This window comes from Odocoileus virginianus, chromosome 32 (assembly GCF_023699985.2).
Source record: "Odocoileus virginianus isolate 20LAN1187 ecotype Illinois chromosome 32, Ovbor_1.2, whole genome shotgun sequence".
Taxonomy (NCBI): Eukaryota; Metazoa; Chordata; class Mammalia; order Artiodactyla; family Cervidae; genus Odocoileus; species Odocoileus virginianus.
Window position 1 is genome coordinate 20,420,710 of NC_069705.1, and position 14,085 is coordinate 20,434,794.

Sequence of the window (14,085 nt, forward strand, 5' to 3'; positions counted from 1 at the left end):
CTGAGGAAAGCCTAGGTGATCCAGTCAACCTCCAGAGGAAAATGCATAAGTGATTGCTATCACCCTATGCCCCTAGTAGTTTGTTCTACAGAAATAGATAATCAGAACAACCACATTCTCTGACCAAAATGCAAATAAGTTAGAAACCAAGAACAACAATATCCGCTACCACTCCAGTATTCTGGCCTGGAGAATTCCATGGACTGTATAGTCCATGGGGTCACTAAGAGTCGGACATGACTGAGCAACTTTCACGCTGACTCATAATTTAAGAAACTACTAAATATCTCATGATTGAAGAAGAAATTGTAATGGAAAATGTTAAATATTGAATGACAGTGAAAATAGTGCATATTTTAAATGATGAAATAGAGTGGAAACAAGTATTTGATAAAATATATAAACTTAATTATTTATATTAGCAAAGAAGAAAGGCTAACTATTAATAAAACACCCAGTTTTGAAAAAGAATGAGGGAATTAACTCAAAGAAGGCAAAATAAAGAAATTAATAAAAGAGCAAAAATTAATAAAATTAGAAGACAGGAAAGGCATGGAAAACAAGAAGTGAACAAACACATGGCAAGACACTTAAATTGGTTAGTAATAAAAAATGAAAATCAAGACTATATTTCACATATATAATATTTACAGTGAAAAAGTCTGGTAATGTCATGAAATGTTAGAAAGATGACAGCCCATTTATATTGCTGGTTCAACCTTCTAGGAAAGCAATTTTATATTCATTTTAAAGCTGAACACTGACTATGCTATGACCCAGTAATTCTGCTCTGAGGCTTGTTGCCTAGAGAAATTCTTGCAACTGTGCATCTAGAAAACTGAAGGAACAGTACACTAATATTATATTAGGAAAAATGAAATAATCTAAATGTCCATCTAATGGAGAACAGATCTTTTAAAATGGAATATTTACACAGTGGAATACTACATGAGCAGTGAAAGAAAGTGAGCCACACCTACATGGACCAACATGGACAACTCTTTAAAACAATGTTGGGTAAAATATCAACATTAAAAATGAAGCCTTACATGGTAAAAACATTTCATAAAATGTAGAGGGAATAATAAATTCAACAATCAGGATTGTGTTAGCCTCTGGGGTCAAGGAGACTAACTAGGGTAGAGTCATAGGTAGCTTTAACAGGAAAGGTAATTCCAGATATTCAGTTGGGTTTGGGGTTAATGGCTGTTGTTTTATTATACTTTATAATTTATATTCACATACATTTTCTTGTTGGTATTAAATATTACATCACTAAGATTTTATTTTATTTTATTTTTTCCATTTATTTTTATTAGTTGGAGGCTAATTACTTTACAATATTGCAGTGGTTTTTGTCATACATTGAAATGAATTAGCCATGGATTTACATGTATTCCCCATCCCGGTCCCCCCTCCCACCTCCCTCTCCACCCGATCCCTCTGGGACTTCCCAGTGCACCAGGCCCGAGCACTTGTCTCATGCATCCAGCCTGGGCTGGTGATCTGTTTCACCCTAGATATACATGCTTCGATGCTGTTCTCTTGAAACATCCCACCCTCGCCTTCTCCCACAGAGTCCACACGTCTGTTCTATACATCTGAGTCTCTTTTTCTTTTTTTTGCATATAGGGTTATCGTTACCATCTTTCTAAATTCCATATATATGTGTTAGTATACTGTAATGGTCTTTATCTTTCTGGCTTACTTCACTCTGTATAATGGGCTCCAGTTTCATCCATCTCATTAGAACTGATTCAAATGAATTCTTTTTAATGGCTGAGTAATATTCCATGGTGTATATGTACCACAGCTTCCTCATCCATTCGTCTGCTGATGGGCATCTAGGTTGCTTCCATGTCCTGGCCATTATAAACAGTGCTGCGATGAACATTAGGGTGCACGTGTCTCTTTCAGATCTGTTTTCCTCAGTGTGTATGCCTAGAAGTAGTATTGCTGGGTCATATGGCAGTTCTTTTTCCAGCTATATAAGGAATCTCCACACTGTTTTCCATAGTGGCTGTACTAATTTGCATTCCCACCAACAGTGTAAGAGGGTTCCCTTTCTCCACACCCTCTCCAGCATTTATTGCTTGTAGACTTTTGGATAGCAGCCATCCTGACTGGCGTGTAATGGTACCTCATTGTGGTTTTGATTTGCATTTCTCTGATAATGAGTGATATTACATCACTAAGATTTTAAGTGAAATAATCCTGGAGAAAATTTGTTTATTATACTTATAAGAATCCCGAAACTTCCATTTATTTGCTGCATGACTGTGGAGAAGTAACTTTATTTTCAAATCTTATTTTCCTTATACATACATGGCAATGGGCTTCCCCAGTGGCTTAGCAGTAGAGAATCCACCTGCAATGTAGGAGACGCAGGAGACTTGGATTCAATCCACAGGTTGGGAAGATCCCCTGGAGGAGGAAATGGCAACCCACACCAGTATTCTTGCCTGGAAAATTCCATGGACAGACAGCCTGATGGGCTATGGTCTATGGGGTGCAAAGAGTCAAACAAGATTAAAGTGACCAAGCAACAGCAGCATACAAGGCAACAATAATACCTTCTTGGGTAGTTGTGAGGATTAAAATAGATTATGTTTATAAAGGGCTCGAAATTTACTTATATGTGAACTTATTAAAAAACAGGAACTGAAACTGTAACTCAAAAATCTGTTTTGGGGGGGACATGTGCATATTTCACCAATTTAAACTTCTGGAAGGACAAATGTTGAAGCTGAAACTCCAGTACTTTGGCCACCTGATGAGAAGAGCTGACTCATTTGAAAAGACCCTGATGCTGGGAAAGACTGAGGGCAGGAGGAGAAGGGGATGACAGAAGATTAGATGGTTGGAGGGCATCACTGACTCAATGGACATGCGTTTGGGTAGACTCCAGGAGTTGGTGATGGACAGGCAGGCCTGGCATGCTGCAGTTCATGGGGGTGCAAAGAGTCGGACACGACTGAGCAACTGAACTGACTGACTGATACTATTATTTATAGCTCAATTATATTACACTGCTATTTTACTTGTGTCTCAAAAGGATTCTTTCTCTTTCAAATATTGTACTATTATCGTGTGCTGCAGTATTATTATTGAAAAGTTCCAGAACTAGTGACTTAATGAAACTGAAAAGAAAAATCCTTAACTTTTTAATATCTAAATTTTTCATTCAAAGCAATCCCCTACAGTTATCTTATTTTCTCCTTTTACCTTCATTTGCATTATGAAAGCTAAATAATATTAATAATGATAATAATAGTAGTAATAATAATTTGACTCCGTAAAGGAACAACCGTGTGTGTGTGCTCCGTTATCCACTTGTGTCCAACTCTTTGCAACACTATGGACTGCAGCCTGCCAGGCTCCTCTGTTCACGGGATTCTCCAGGCAAGGATACCAGAGTAGGTTGCCATTTCCTCCTCCAGGGGATCTTCCTGATCCAGAGATTGAACCAACACCTCCTGTGTCCCCTGCATTGGCGTGCAGATTCTTTCAACATTGAGCAACCTGGGAGGCTTCAAAGGAACATCTACTTTCTACCATTAAAGTTTATTCTTACTGCATAACATCTAAGACATGAGACTTTCATGTTTATTTCAGTTCTATGTTTTTAAAAAAGTTGTGTCATATTGCTATCACTCATGCTATCAGAATGTTTAAAGTTGGGAAGATAAAATCCAAGACATGGTTGTGGAAATGTTTCTAACATTTCTTAGCACAGAGATCCAGAGGGAAAAGCAAACCCCATAACTTAATCTGGAAGTGACAAGACACTGCTGGTTAGTCTTGACTTAACTTGGTTCTGATATAGCCCTACTCCTGAAAGACACTTTGAAATCTGTGTTGAATTTAGAAAGAATGAAGGAACACTGATGAATGTGGTATAAATTTTAAATCTCTCTGGGATAATCAACCTCATGTTAAGGCTTTTATTAGCATCCTCCAAACAGTGTTAGATATGAATCTATCAGTTCACAATTTATATATTTTTTCTTTATTTGTCTGATAGGGTAGGTTTGCATGTCTGTGTCTAAGAGCCACGCTTCAGTCAAAAAAACGATTTTGCTCATGAGGTTATAATAGAAACTGAACACATCAGTCTTATCTCTAGGATTCTTCCTCAGAACTGAGCTCTTAAATAACAATCTCAGTCTCCCAGGGGAGTGAGAGATCTAACCCAAAACCCTGACCTAAATAAATCTCCAGGGCTGAACTGAAGAATGGCAAGTTTAGGGAAGCTAAATTAGTATGCATGGATTTCCTTCCCCCCTTTTCAAAATGAATGCAGTGCTTCTTCGCACAGCTTTGTGACCCAAATTGTTCTATCCCAGTAGCTTTCATTCTATCACCAACCTCAAATCCTGAACTCAGAAAAGAAAGTTCTTTCATGCTGATTTTCATATCTTGTGGCTCCCACTGACAAAGCTTCATCCGGATATTCCACAATTAGGAGGAGGTAGGAGCCTCTACCTGAAAATTACGTGCATTGTGTGTGAAGAAGCAGGTCTACCGTGACCGAGGCTAAGGTTTAAACAGTGTTTGAGCGGACACCCTGTGACTGAGAAAAGGAGGCTGTCAGAGATGTAGAACCCAGTTTGGGTTTGTAGGCCACTAACAGCCACTCAGAAACTAAAGGGAGAAACTTCAACTAAATCCTGAGAGGGGTGTGTGTGTGTGTATGCAGGTGCATGTAACACACAAATGGGGCACACACATGCTGACATTTCCTCATAGAGGGCTTAAGAGGGTTTTTCCTAAAGACCTGTTAGCTTTTAGCCTTGATGCTTACTTCCCACTCTTCCAGAACAGCAAACACCCAGTTTGATCAGTAATAAGGTGAGTAATATATACTCTTTTAGGAAGCTGACTGGAAATCTCTCAGCAGAAACAAAGTACAGAAGGCACAATCTTATTCCTAAGTCTCCTGACAAAGCTTAACTCATGCAAACTTTCAAAACCTCTCTGTTTGCACTTCCTTGTCCGAATCCCACCCAAGAATCAAGCTCTCTTCCTAACTTCTTGTTCATATGTGAACCCTATTCTTTTTCTTTAATTTCCCTGAAATTCCAAAACAGTGCGACTAAGCTGCCCCATTATAGTCTAGGCATTAATAATCACCTCATTTTCTACTCCCAGAACTCATTCTGAACAGTCTCTTTCTTTCCTAGGGACAAACTATCGACTCAACTTCTCTTGCCTCCTACGCTTTATTGAGGCAAAGCCCTGCTTGCCATCACTTCATAAAAATCTCCATATTTGTCCTCTCTATCCTCCGTATTTGTCTACTCCTCACCTCATTCTATAATTTGATCTGGGTCCTTCTTCCCAGATCTATGCAGGTCCACCTACACCTTCAGCTCTCCCCAGACAAACACAGACAACATTAACATTTCCCAAGTACATTTTTACGGTGGGTGACTGTGTCCTGCATCTTCAGAAAGGCAAAGAGATCCTGTAAACTTGGCCAGCCTTCCCACCAGCTGGAAGAACATCTGTGCATAGGAAGGAACGAGATATAAACAAACTAGCATCCCGACTGGCTGGGGCTGGGATAAAGCAGGTGCCTATGAGACCAAAGGCTCCATTAATAGTCACCAGGGTCATCAGGCCTCGTGTTTGCTCTTGGTGTGGGAAAGCTTGCCTAAGTGAATTACTCACAGAGTCTGAAACTGAGACTCCATGCTGTTGGTAACCACAATACCTGTTTACAGAACTCTTCCGAAGGATGTAATAGGCATTTCCCAAGATCTGTCAGCTCTGGGCCAGGGTTAAATCAGCCATTTGCCTCTGAAGGGTGTAATACTGCCTGTAAAACCAACACCACCAAAATGTCTTTTACAGCCTGTGGTGTATACATGTATGCATGTGTGTGAATATATATTCCCCCGACCCTTTTAGAAGCTGAAGAGAAACATACAGGAAAGACAGGACTATGGTTGGGTCAGGAGAGGATCTTCTTTTATTACATGCACCATCTGTTTTCAACAACCATTATTTTGGCTAGAAAACATTTAATGAGTGCTTTCTTTTTTTCCCCCCTTCTTAAAATACTATATTTTTATTTATTTTTGGCCATGCTGCACAGTATGTGGAATCTCAGTTCTCCGGCCAGGAATTGAACCTGTGCCCCCTGCATTGGAAGCGCAGAGTTTTAACCACTGAACAACCAGAGAAGTCCCAGTGAGTGTTTTCTTTTAAAATTCATCTCACCCTAATCAAAGAATCATAACCAAAGAGAAGTGATGGAGAATAAGAATTGGAATGGTTTGCCCAGCAGGCCCAATGAGTCCTTTAAAGGTCATTTCTTTCTTCTAATTGCATTAGACAGTGATTGGAAGGATGGTCACTAATAAGGTTCCATCGTCTCTCCTGTTTTCTTTGTTGCCCATATCCTAATGACTCATCCTGTGGTACTTTACGAGGAGCCCTGGTGTGGAGCCCTGCTCATGCGGTTCGCGGGGACAGACGCAAGATTGTCAGACACAGGACTGGCTGTAAAGGAAAGGAGCCTGCGACGGTTTTAATATCCCGTGAGACAGAAGCATGACAGATTAGTGGGCAGCTCCTTCCTTCTCAGGAAGCCAGGCCTCTGGCTATAGCTTTGTCTTAGCTCAGTCTCAGATCTTTATAAACACTTTCCTCCTGAACTATAAAGGACTTGTGCTTTTCAGCAATACTTAATGCCCACGAAGCAAAAACTCAGATAAAGGATTCAAGCATAAAATCTTATTGAAGAGTAAGAATGCTTTCTATAAACTCAAGACTTCACGTCCAGAAAAAGATGACAACTGCGAACATTTTCCACCAGAGAAAACATCAGACTGAAAAAATGCTTGAACCTTGGTAAACGATTTTGAATCTCAATTATTTTAAAGAAATACAAACAGTTGCACCATTAGGGACCAGTTGTAGTCAAGGCTTTCTGTTAAGAGTTCTGGACAAGAGATGTTTAGAGACAGAGCAAGCCGGTTGGGAGGGAATAACCAGAATTACAGGGAATGGAACCATATGATGATAAAATATCCCAGGAAGAAGAATTGTAGTGAGGGGACTATGAATCCTTATAAAACATGCATAAAGATCTGGGGGTGTATGTCTGACACAGAAAAAGACTTGAGTACATGAAAACAAGGACATGATGTTTACCTGGGAAGACTCAACATTTACACGTCAGTTCTCCCTTAAATAATCCATCAATTTAATTCAGGTCAGTTCAGTCACTCAGTCATGTCCGACTTTTTGCGACCCCATGGACTGCAGCACACCAGCCTCCCTGTCCATCACCAACTCCTGGAGTTTACTCAAACTCATGTCCATTGAGTTTGGTGATGCCATCCAACCATCCCATCGCCTGTCATCCCCTTCTCCTCTGCCTTCAATCCCTCCCAGCATCAGGGTCTTTTCAAATGAGTCATTTCCTCACATCAGGTGGCCAAAGTATTGGAGTTTCAGCTTCAACATCAGTCCTTCCAATGAACACCCAGGACTGATCTTCTTTAGGATGGACTGATTGGGTCTCCTTGCAGTCCAAGGGACTCTCAAGAGTCTTCTCCAACACCACAGTGCAAAAGCATCAATTCTTCAGTGCTCAGCTTTCTTTATAGTCCAACTCTCACATCCATACATGACTACTAGAAAAACCATAGCCTTGACTAGAAAGACCTTTGTTGGTTAAGTAATGTCTCTGCTTTTTAATATGCTGTCTAGGTTGGTCATAACTTTTCTTCCAAGGAGTAAGCATCTTTTAATTTCATGGCTGCAGTCACCATCTGCAGTGATTCTGGAGCCTAAGAAAATAAAGTCTGACACTGTTTCCACTGTTTCCCTATCTATTTGCCATGAAGTGACAGGACCAGATGCCACGATCTTAGTTTTTTGAATGTTGAGTTTTAAATTTAAGTACCAACAAAAAAAACAACAGTATGTTTTAAGAGTAATGATCACTAATACGAACTGCATGCTATGTCAAGTACTTTCTGAGTGTTCTCATCTCTTAAATAGTTGAATCCCTCAATAATCTTATAGTTATTCACTTCCTCATTTTATAGTGAGGAATTTAGGCAGAGTTTAAGCAATTTGCCCAAGGTCACAGAGCCAGTAAGCAGCAGAACTGAGATTCTAACCCAAGGGTTCAGGCTCTAGAACTTAACCATTATCTGTGCTTTCATGTCAATGGAACTGAAGAGTGAGTCTAGACATTGAGTTAAACACAGGAATTTATATGGTATCAAGTGTAGCACTGTGGAACATGGGAGAAAAAGAGGGATAATCATCTGATACATGAAGCTGAGGCACTTATGTGGCCATCTGGAAGCAAATAAAGTTGAACCCTAGCCCACTCTTTACCCCAAAGTATTTTTCAAATGTATTGAAAATTTTAAAATGTAACCATCTGAGGATAATCTAGGTGACTGAATGACAGGAATTGGGGGAAGATACTTAAATTTTATACTATTGGCATTTATTGTCTGTTAAAATTAATTATTTTTAAAAAAGAAAGAAAATAAAGTGGTAGAGCTACCTACAGGGTGTGCGAGAGAGAGTGTGCGTATGTATGTGTGCGCATGTGCATGTGTGTGTGTGTGTGTGTGTGTGTGTGTGTGTTAGTGACGTGAATTAATGCTAGTGCTATTCAGAGCTGTTTCTGAAGGAATAGATCTCTGGGGTTTACTCTACCCAGAAAAATGTGGCTATCTTGTGTCTATGTCTATGTGATGTTTTAGATGGTTCACTTTTCATACTTTCTTATTAACAGTATGAACTTTTCCTCCAGGTTACTGAATGTAGTGTCTGAGTTTCTTAGAGTGAGAGATGGTGCTAGAATTCGGAGCATGCTTTGGGGAAGTTCAGTGTCTGTAAAAAGGCAGTTATGCCAGATTTTCTGAAGTTTACATCCTGGTCTGCAAAAATTGTGCTGAAACAGCAGTCAATGCTGATCACGGTGGACAAGTCTGTGTGCTTTTCCTGACAGCACAAACCCTTCTTTGGGGTTCATTTAAGAGTTCATAAGTAGAACACAACAATTCTGAGTTTATAAATATATATCCAAAAGAAATGACTCAATAAATTTGATGGGTTTCACTGCTATCTCAAGTAAGCTTTAAAGCATCGTTGTTTAGTCAAGTTACAGATTGTTCTCAGCAAAGGAAGCGATGGTTTTTACCCTGCATGGGATATGGAGGCAATGATGAGAAATAAGTTGAATTATTTCCAGTCAAACATTAGTTTTTAAAAATCCGACTGATTGTAAGCTTTAATATTAAATTAATGTTGTCTTTTTATTATGCTTAAGAAATTGTCTGTATGCAACCACCTGGGGCCTCTTCATCAATTATCTGAAAAGGTGCTGCCATTTTTGCCTTGGAGTGAGATGAATTTAGTTTAATTTTATGACTTAATAATAAGGTTTGGTAACTATTTTGGACACTACACACTCAGGTATTTTTCCTCCCACTCTGTTGCCTCTGTACATTGTCCCTCTGTTGGGACTGTTCTCTGCTTTAATATTTTAAAATTAATTCTTTATTTTGTTGTTCAGTTGCTCAGTTGTGTCTGACTCTTTGAAACCCCATGGACTGCAGCCTGCCAGGCTTCCCTGTCCTTCACTATCTCCTGGAGTTTTCTCAAACTTATCTCCATTGAGTCGATGCTGCCATCTAACCATCTCATCTTCTGTCACCCCCTTCTCCTTCTGCCCTCAATACATAGTTACATATAGAGAGTATGGATAAAATAGACAATGCAAATGATCAAGGAAGAAAAAATACAGAAACAAGTACTCTTAATATTTTACTATGTAGATAAGGGAACCCTATTATATCAATCTTTGTTTTTCACAAATTGAAAAAATTCACATAATACAGGCTAACATGTAGAAAATCAACATAGAATCGGATGAACTTGAAAGTGGAACTCTCCCATCTACTGAGGTAGCTAATATGATTATTCAAATCATTTTCTAAGCAATTGCCAGTATATTTTATATATTCTACATACACATATATGAACACATTTTTTTGTTCAAAAATTTCTATGTGAATTATTCTACAACTTGCTTAAATATATAAATATAATAAAAATAATGTACATGTCTTCACGCTAATGTAGACAGATGTACTCAGTTTCTTTCAAGGTTTGGATAGAATTCTATTCTATATCTATACCCTAATCCTAAGCTACCTAAGTAACTAGCTCTCTGCTGATGAACACTCATGAGGTGCTCTATCCGGTTTTTACTGCTGCAACCCCGCCTCACTGGCTCTCCCCGTGCTTACAGCTTTTGTACAGTGAGCACATGGGAAAACCACCTCCTCTCAAAAACAAATCAAAAGAAAAAAAAGGAGACTATCTGGTTGGACATTAACATTTTTAGTCTTAGAATCTTAAATACTATAATTGTAATGGATGTCCTACTTTCTAATTATTTCAGTTTTAAACTTTTAATCTACTTATATGCTATAGAAAAAACATGTTCAACAAAATCAGATTATTTTCAATAACTCAGAAGTACCCTAAAATATTGAGATAAACACTTTTAATTAAAGTTAATCATTCTCATATTTGTTTAATATATTCCCCTGTACATTATATTGTTTACTGTACTAACTTGCAATTTGAAGGTTCTCATCATAACGTTGCTGAAAATCTTGCTCATTTTAGAGTTACCCCTTATTTGAGATTTCCTGTTAAATAATACTTATTGATGAAAACTCAATAAATATATCATTTAAATAGTCTGTATGGGGAATAAAAGAACCCAGGGCTGTAGGTGAATAGTAACTTTATCTGACTATATTAACTATATGCCAAAAACCTATAGAAAGGAACTTGAAACCTCCTAACTAGTTTCTGTTTGATAAAAATGAAACATTTTTGAATAGATGAAATGGAGACTAATCCTGTTTAATTTTTCATTCTGAATCCTAATTTTTAAGATTTTTTTAAAAAAGAAATGAGCTCTCTAAATTTATTTTCAGTATGTTTTTACCTTTTAAATTTGGGGAAATGGAGTCATTTATTCTCCTGTTGCTTTGCTTATTCAGCAAGGAGAATCAACTCAACAAAGATGTGACTACAGTATTCAAGATGAATAGTCTCTAAACTCCAGTACTATTCTTTTCTACTGGAAAGTTAGTTTCAATTAAGATATCATTAAACTCACTGGTGACCAACCACTCCAATCCTTGCCTCAAGGTGTGCCTTAGAGCAAGCTCCTACCATCAATATGATGCCCCAAAGGCCATCCCAAAGGATCTAAGTTACAGTCACACAAAGAATATTGAGTGCATAGTTTGGTTTTGTCCTGACTTTCTTCCTGCTGTGCCAAATGATTACAGGGTTATGAGGTTAAAGTGTGCTGGATGCACCAGATGCTTTTTATATATTAGCCCTAACTTTGCCTTACATTGTTTTGCCTTGTGAGACGCCTGGAGGAAAACTCTTCTCTTCCTTCCCACCAAAGCCTAGAAAAACTCATCAAATATTTTCTCTCGGAAATTGTGACTCCTGAGTCATTGGTGGGCTATGTACTCACACACTTCCCATCCCTTCCTTCCAGGGTTTAATCATAGTTGTCGGTTTAGAGGAGGAAAGGGTGGATTTCCACATGTAGAAACTCTAGAATGAGAGGTTATGAAAAGTCCAAATGTCCCTGTGTCTGAACTGGCTAAAGAGAGAATGTTTGCAACTCAAAAGTCAGGGACTTTGGGCGAAAGGCTTGCTGAGAGAGCATGCCTGGCTAGGATGCAGCCAGCTTGCGATAGCTATTACAAGATCTGCTCAGGAGCAACCTGATGCCTCTGCCCCTTTGGAAGTGAAAACCTGCCTGAAGTCAATGTATACTTTCAGAGGATACATGAAGGAGAGAAAGAATAGCTCCCTCCTGTTGCCTTTCTGAGGGAATAACCTTTTTTTTCCCCCTCCAGGTACAAAGTTTAAGTGAAAATGCCAGGATTCACTGTAGTGACAGAAATTTGATTCCCAGACAGGAAGCGTAAACAATTGTGTGAATGGAGCCCACGCAGAACCTTCAGACTGATTTACCAGAAGCTCTTCGGGACTTCTCACGCAAACTCCATTCCCTGAGTCAGAAGAGGCAGAGTACTTCTCCACACTGTGACTTACAAAGTGAGTGCATTTGCCCACTGCAACTACCCTTCTCCCCTTTTGGCAGACACTGTGCAGCAGGTTTGCAACACTGGCACATTACGAACTCGCAGACTGAAGACTTTTTGAGAGTAAAAGACAAAATGAAAACTTAGTAACTTGAGGAGGCAGGGTTAGAGAAAGTGCAAGAGTGCAAAGTGCTTGAGCCTGGAGGAGTGTGGAAAATGAAAATTCACTACTGAGAAGAAGAACATGTGTTTCTGCAGGAAAGCCTGCTAGTAGTTAGTTAGATCCAGAGAGAACAACAGGAGTAAGGACAGCTATCACGAAATTTAAAAAAAGAATACTTTAAAATGACCATGATTAGAGGTCATTTAGCATTTGAAAAATAACAAAGCATTGGTAATCACCGTGGAGCTATTTATTGGCTTCCAAATCATGGGCTAAGGGAGCTTAATCTAGGCAGGCTGAGGGAAGAAAGGTCAGACTGTCCGTCCCTTCACAAAAATAATAAATATAATACAGGGACTGTGACCTAAAGGGGGAACTTCAAAAATGTTGTTCTCAGCTCTAGAATCTAAATGTGTGGCACTGTGACTATATTTAAATTAAATTTAAATGTAAAATCTGGGAGACAATCTGGTATACTTTCACACTCTGACTGGGAACTTAGCTTTTATAATTTTTACTACATTTGAATCACAATGATATTCTTTTCCTTTTCCCACCAGAGTAATTCACATTTTTCCTCTTAATGTTTACTTATTCTATGTACTACTTGATACCAAAAATAAAGCAACATTTTTAAAAAAGAAAAATCTCTTACCAGTTCAGTTTATCCACTAGTTTACAGCAGCAGGATTCTTTGAAACTAGAAACCATGGGAATATTTCAGGATTTGGAACTTGTGCATATAAACCAGCTGGGCTTTGTTTAAAATTTTAAAGCCTTCAAATATTTCACTGAAAGAAACCCAAGATATCTTTTTTTATAGATGTCAAGAGGTCACATTTTTATTGGTTCATCTGTGTGTCAAATAAAAGGTCCTTAATATTTTTAACCACAGTAGGTCTCTAGGTTCTCTGCCCAATCACCCTATATCATCAAGACGTGTTTATTGTGAGTCTAATTTTTGCTAAAATACAGTACTTATTTGTGGGAGTCACATTTACTCAGACTTGTTCATCTTTCTATTAAAAGGAATTCAAGAAACAAAAGAAGTAAAATTTTACAAAGCACTTGCTCTTCTCTGGGTAACCGGGTTACATTTCAATTTAGAAACAACTGTACTGAGCGCAGGTGTGCGTGCACACACGCTCAAGCTGAAATCATCTGCATATTTGGGAAGAACTCATTGTTATTCAGCTAAACCTTTCCCCTAACTTCTCTATTCTTCATGAAAGCTATGATGGGACATTGTCAGACAAGGTGGTGAGGTTCTGGCACAGATAAGAGAGGGGAAAACGCATCCTATCACATCAGGTTGTTCTTCCTCAGGTCAAACAGTATATTGGGGGGGGGTAATCTATAAAGCTAGATGATCCTTCCCATAGTAAAATCTGGAACATTCTGGAAGCAGCTGCATATATATTTATTTTCAGCTATAGCCCTACTTCTCTTCCAGTGCTCTCTGTAAGGATTCTGCACTTAGTCTTTACTGCTAGCTCCTACCCTGCTGGCTCAGTTGGTAAAGAATCCACCTGAAATGCAGGAGACCCAGGTTCGATTTCCTGGGTGGGGAAGGGAGAAGGCAATGGCAACCCACTCCAGTATTCTTGCCTGGGAAATCCCATGGACAGAGGAGTCTGGTAGGCTACAGTCCATGGGGTCGCACAGAGTCGGACATGACTTAACGACTAAACCACCACCACATTCAGAACCAACACACACACACACACACACACACACACACCCCTCTCTGTCTGTCTGTCTCATTGTCTCAAAGCATGAAATGAATCTAGGGTC

The 14,085-nt window shown here is 38.9% G+C and overlaps 1 protein-coding gene and 1 non-coding gene across 6 annotated transcripts in view; both read right to left on the reverse strand.

Moving 5' to 3' along the window:
* DLC1 (DLC1 Rho GTPase activating protein) overlaps positions 1-14,085 on the reverse strand; it is a 489,149-nt gene that overhangs the window by 60,145 nt on the left and 414,919 nt on the right. The gene's annotated exons all lie outside the window — the stretch shown is intronic.
* On the reverse strand, positions 6,116-6,188 carry TRNAG-UCC (transfer RNA glycine (anticodon UCC)). The gene has a single exon. It is a non-coding gene; the product is annotated as a tRNA-Gly (tRNA).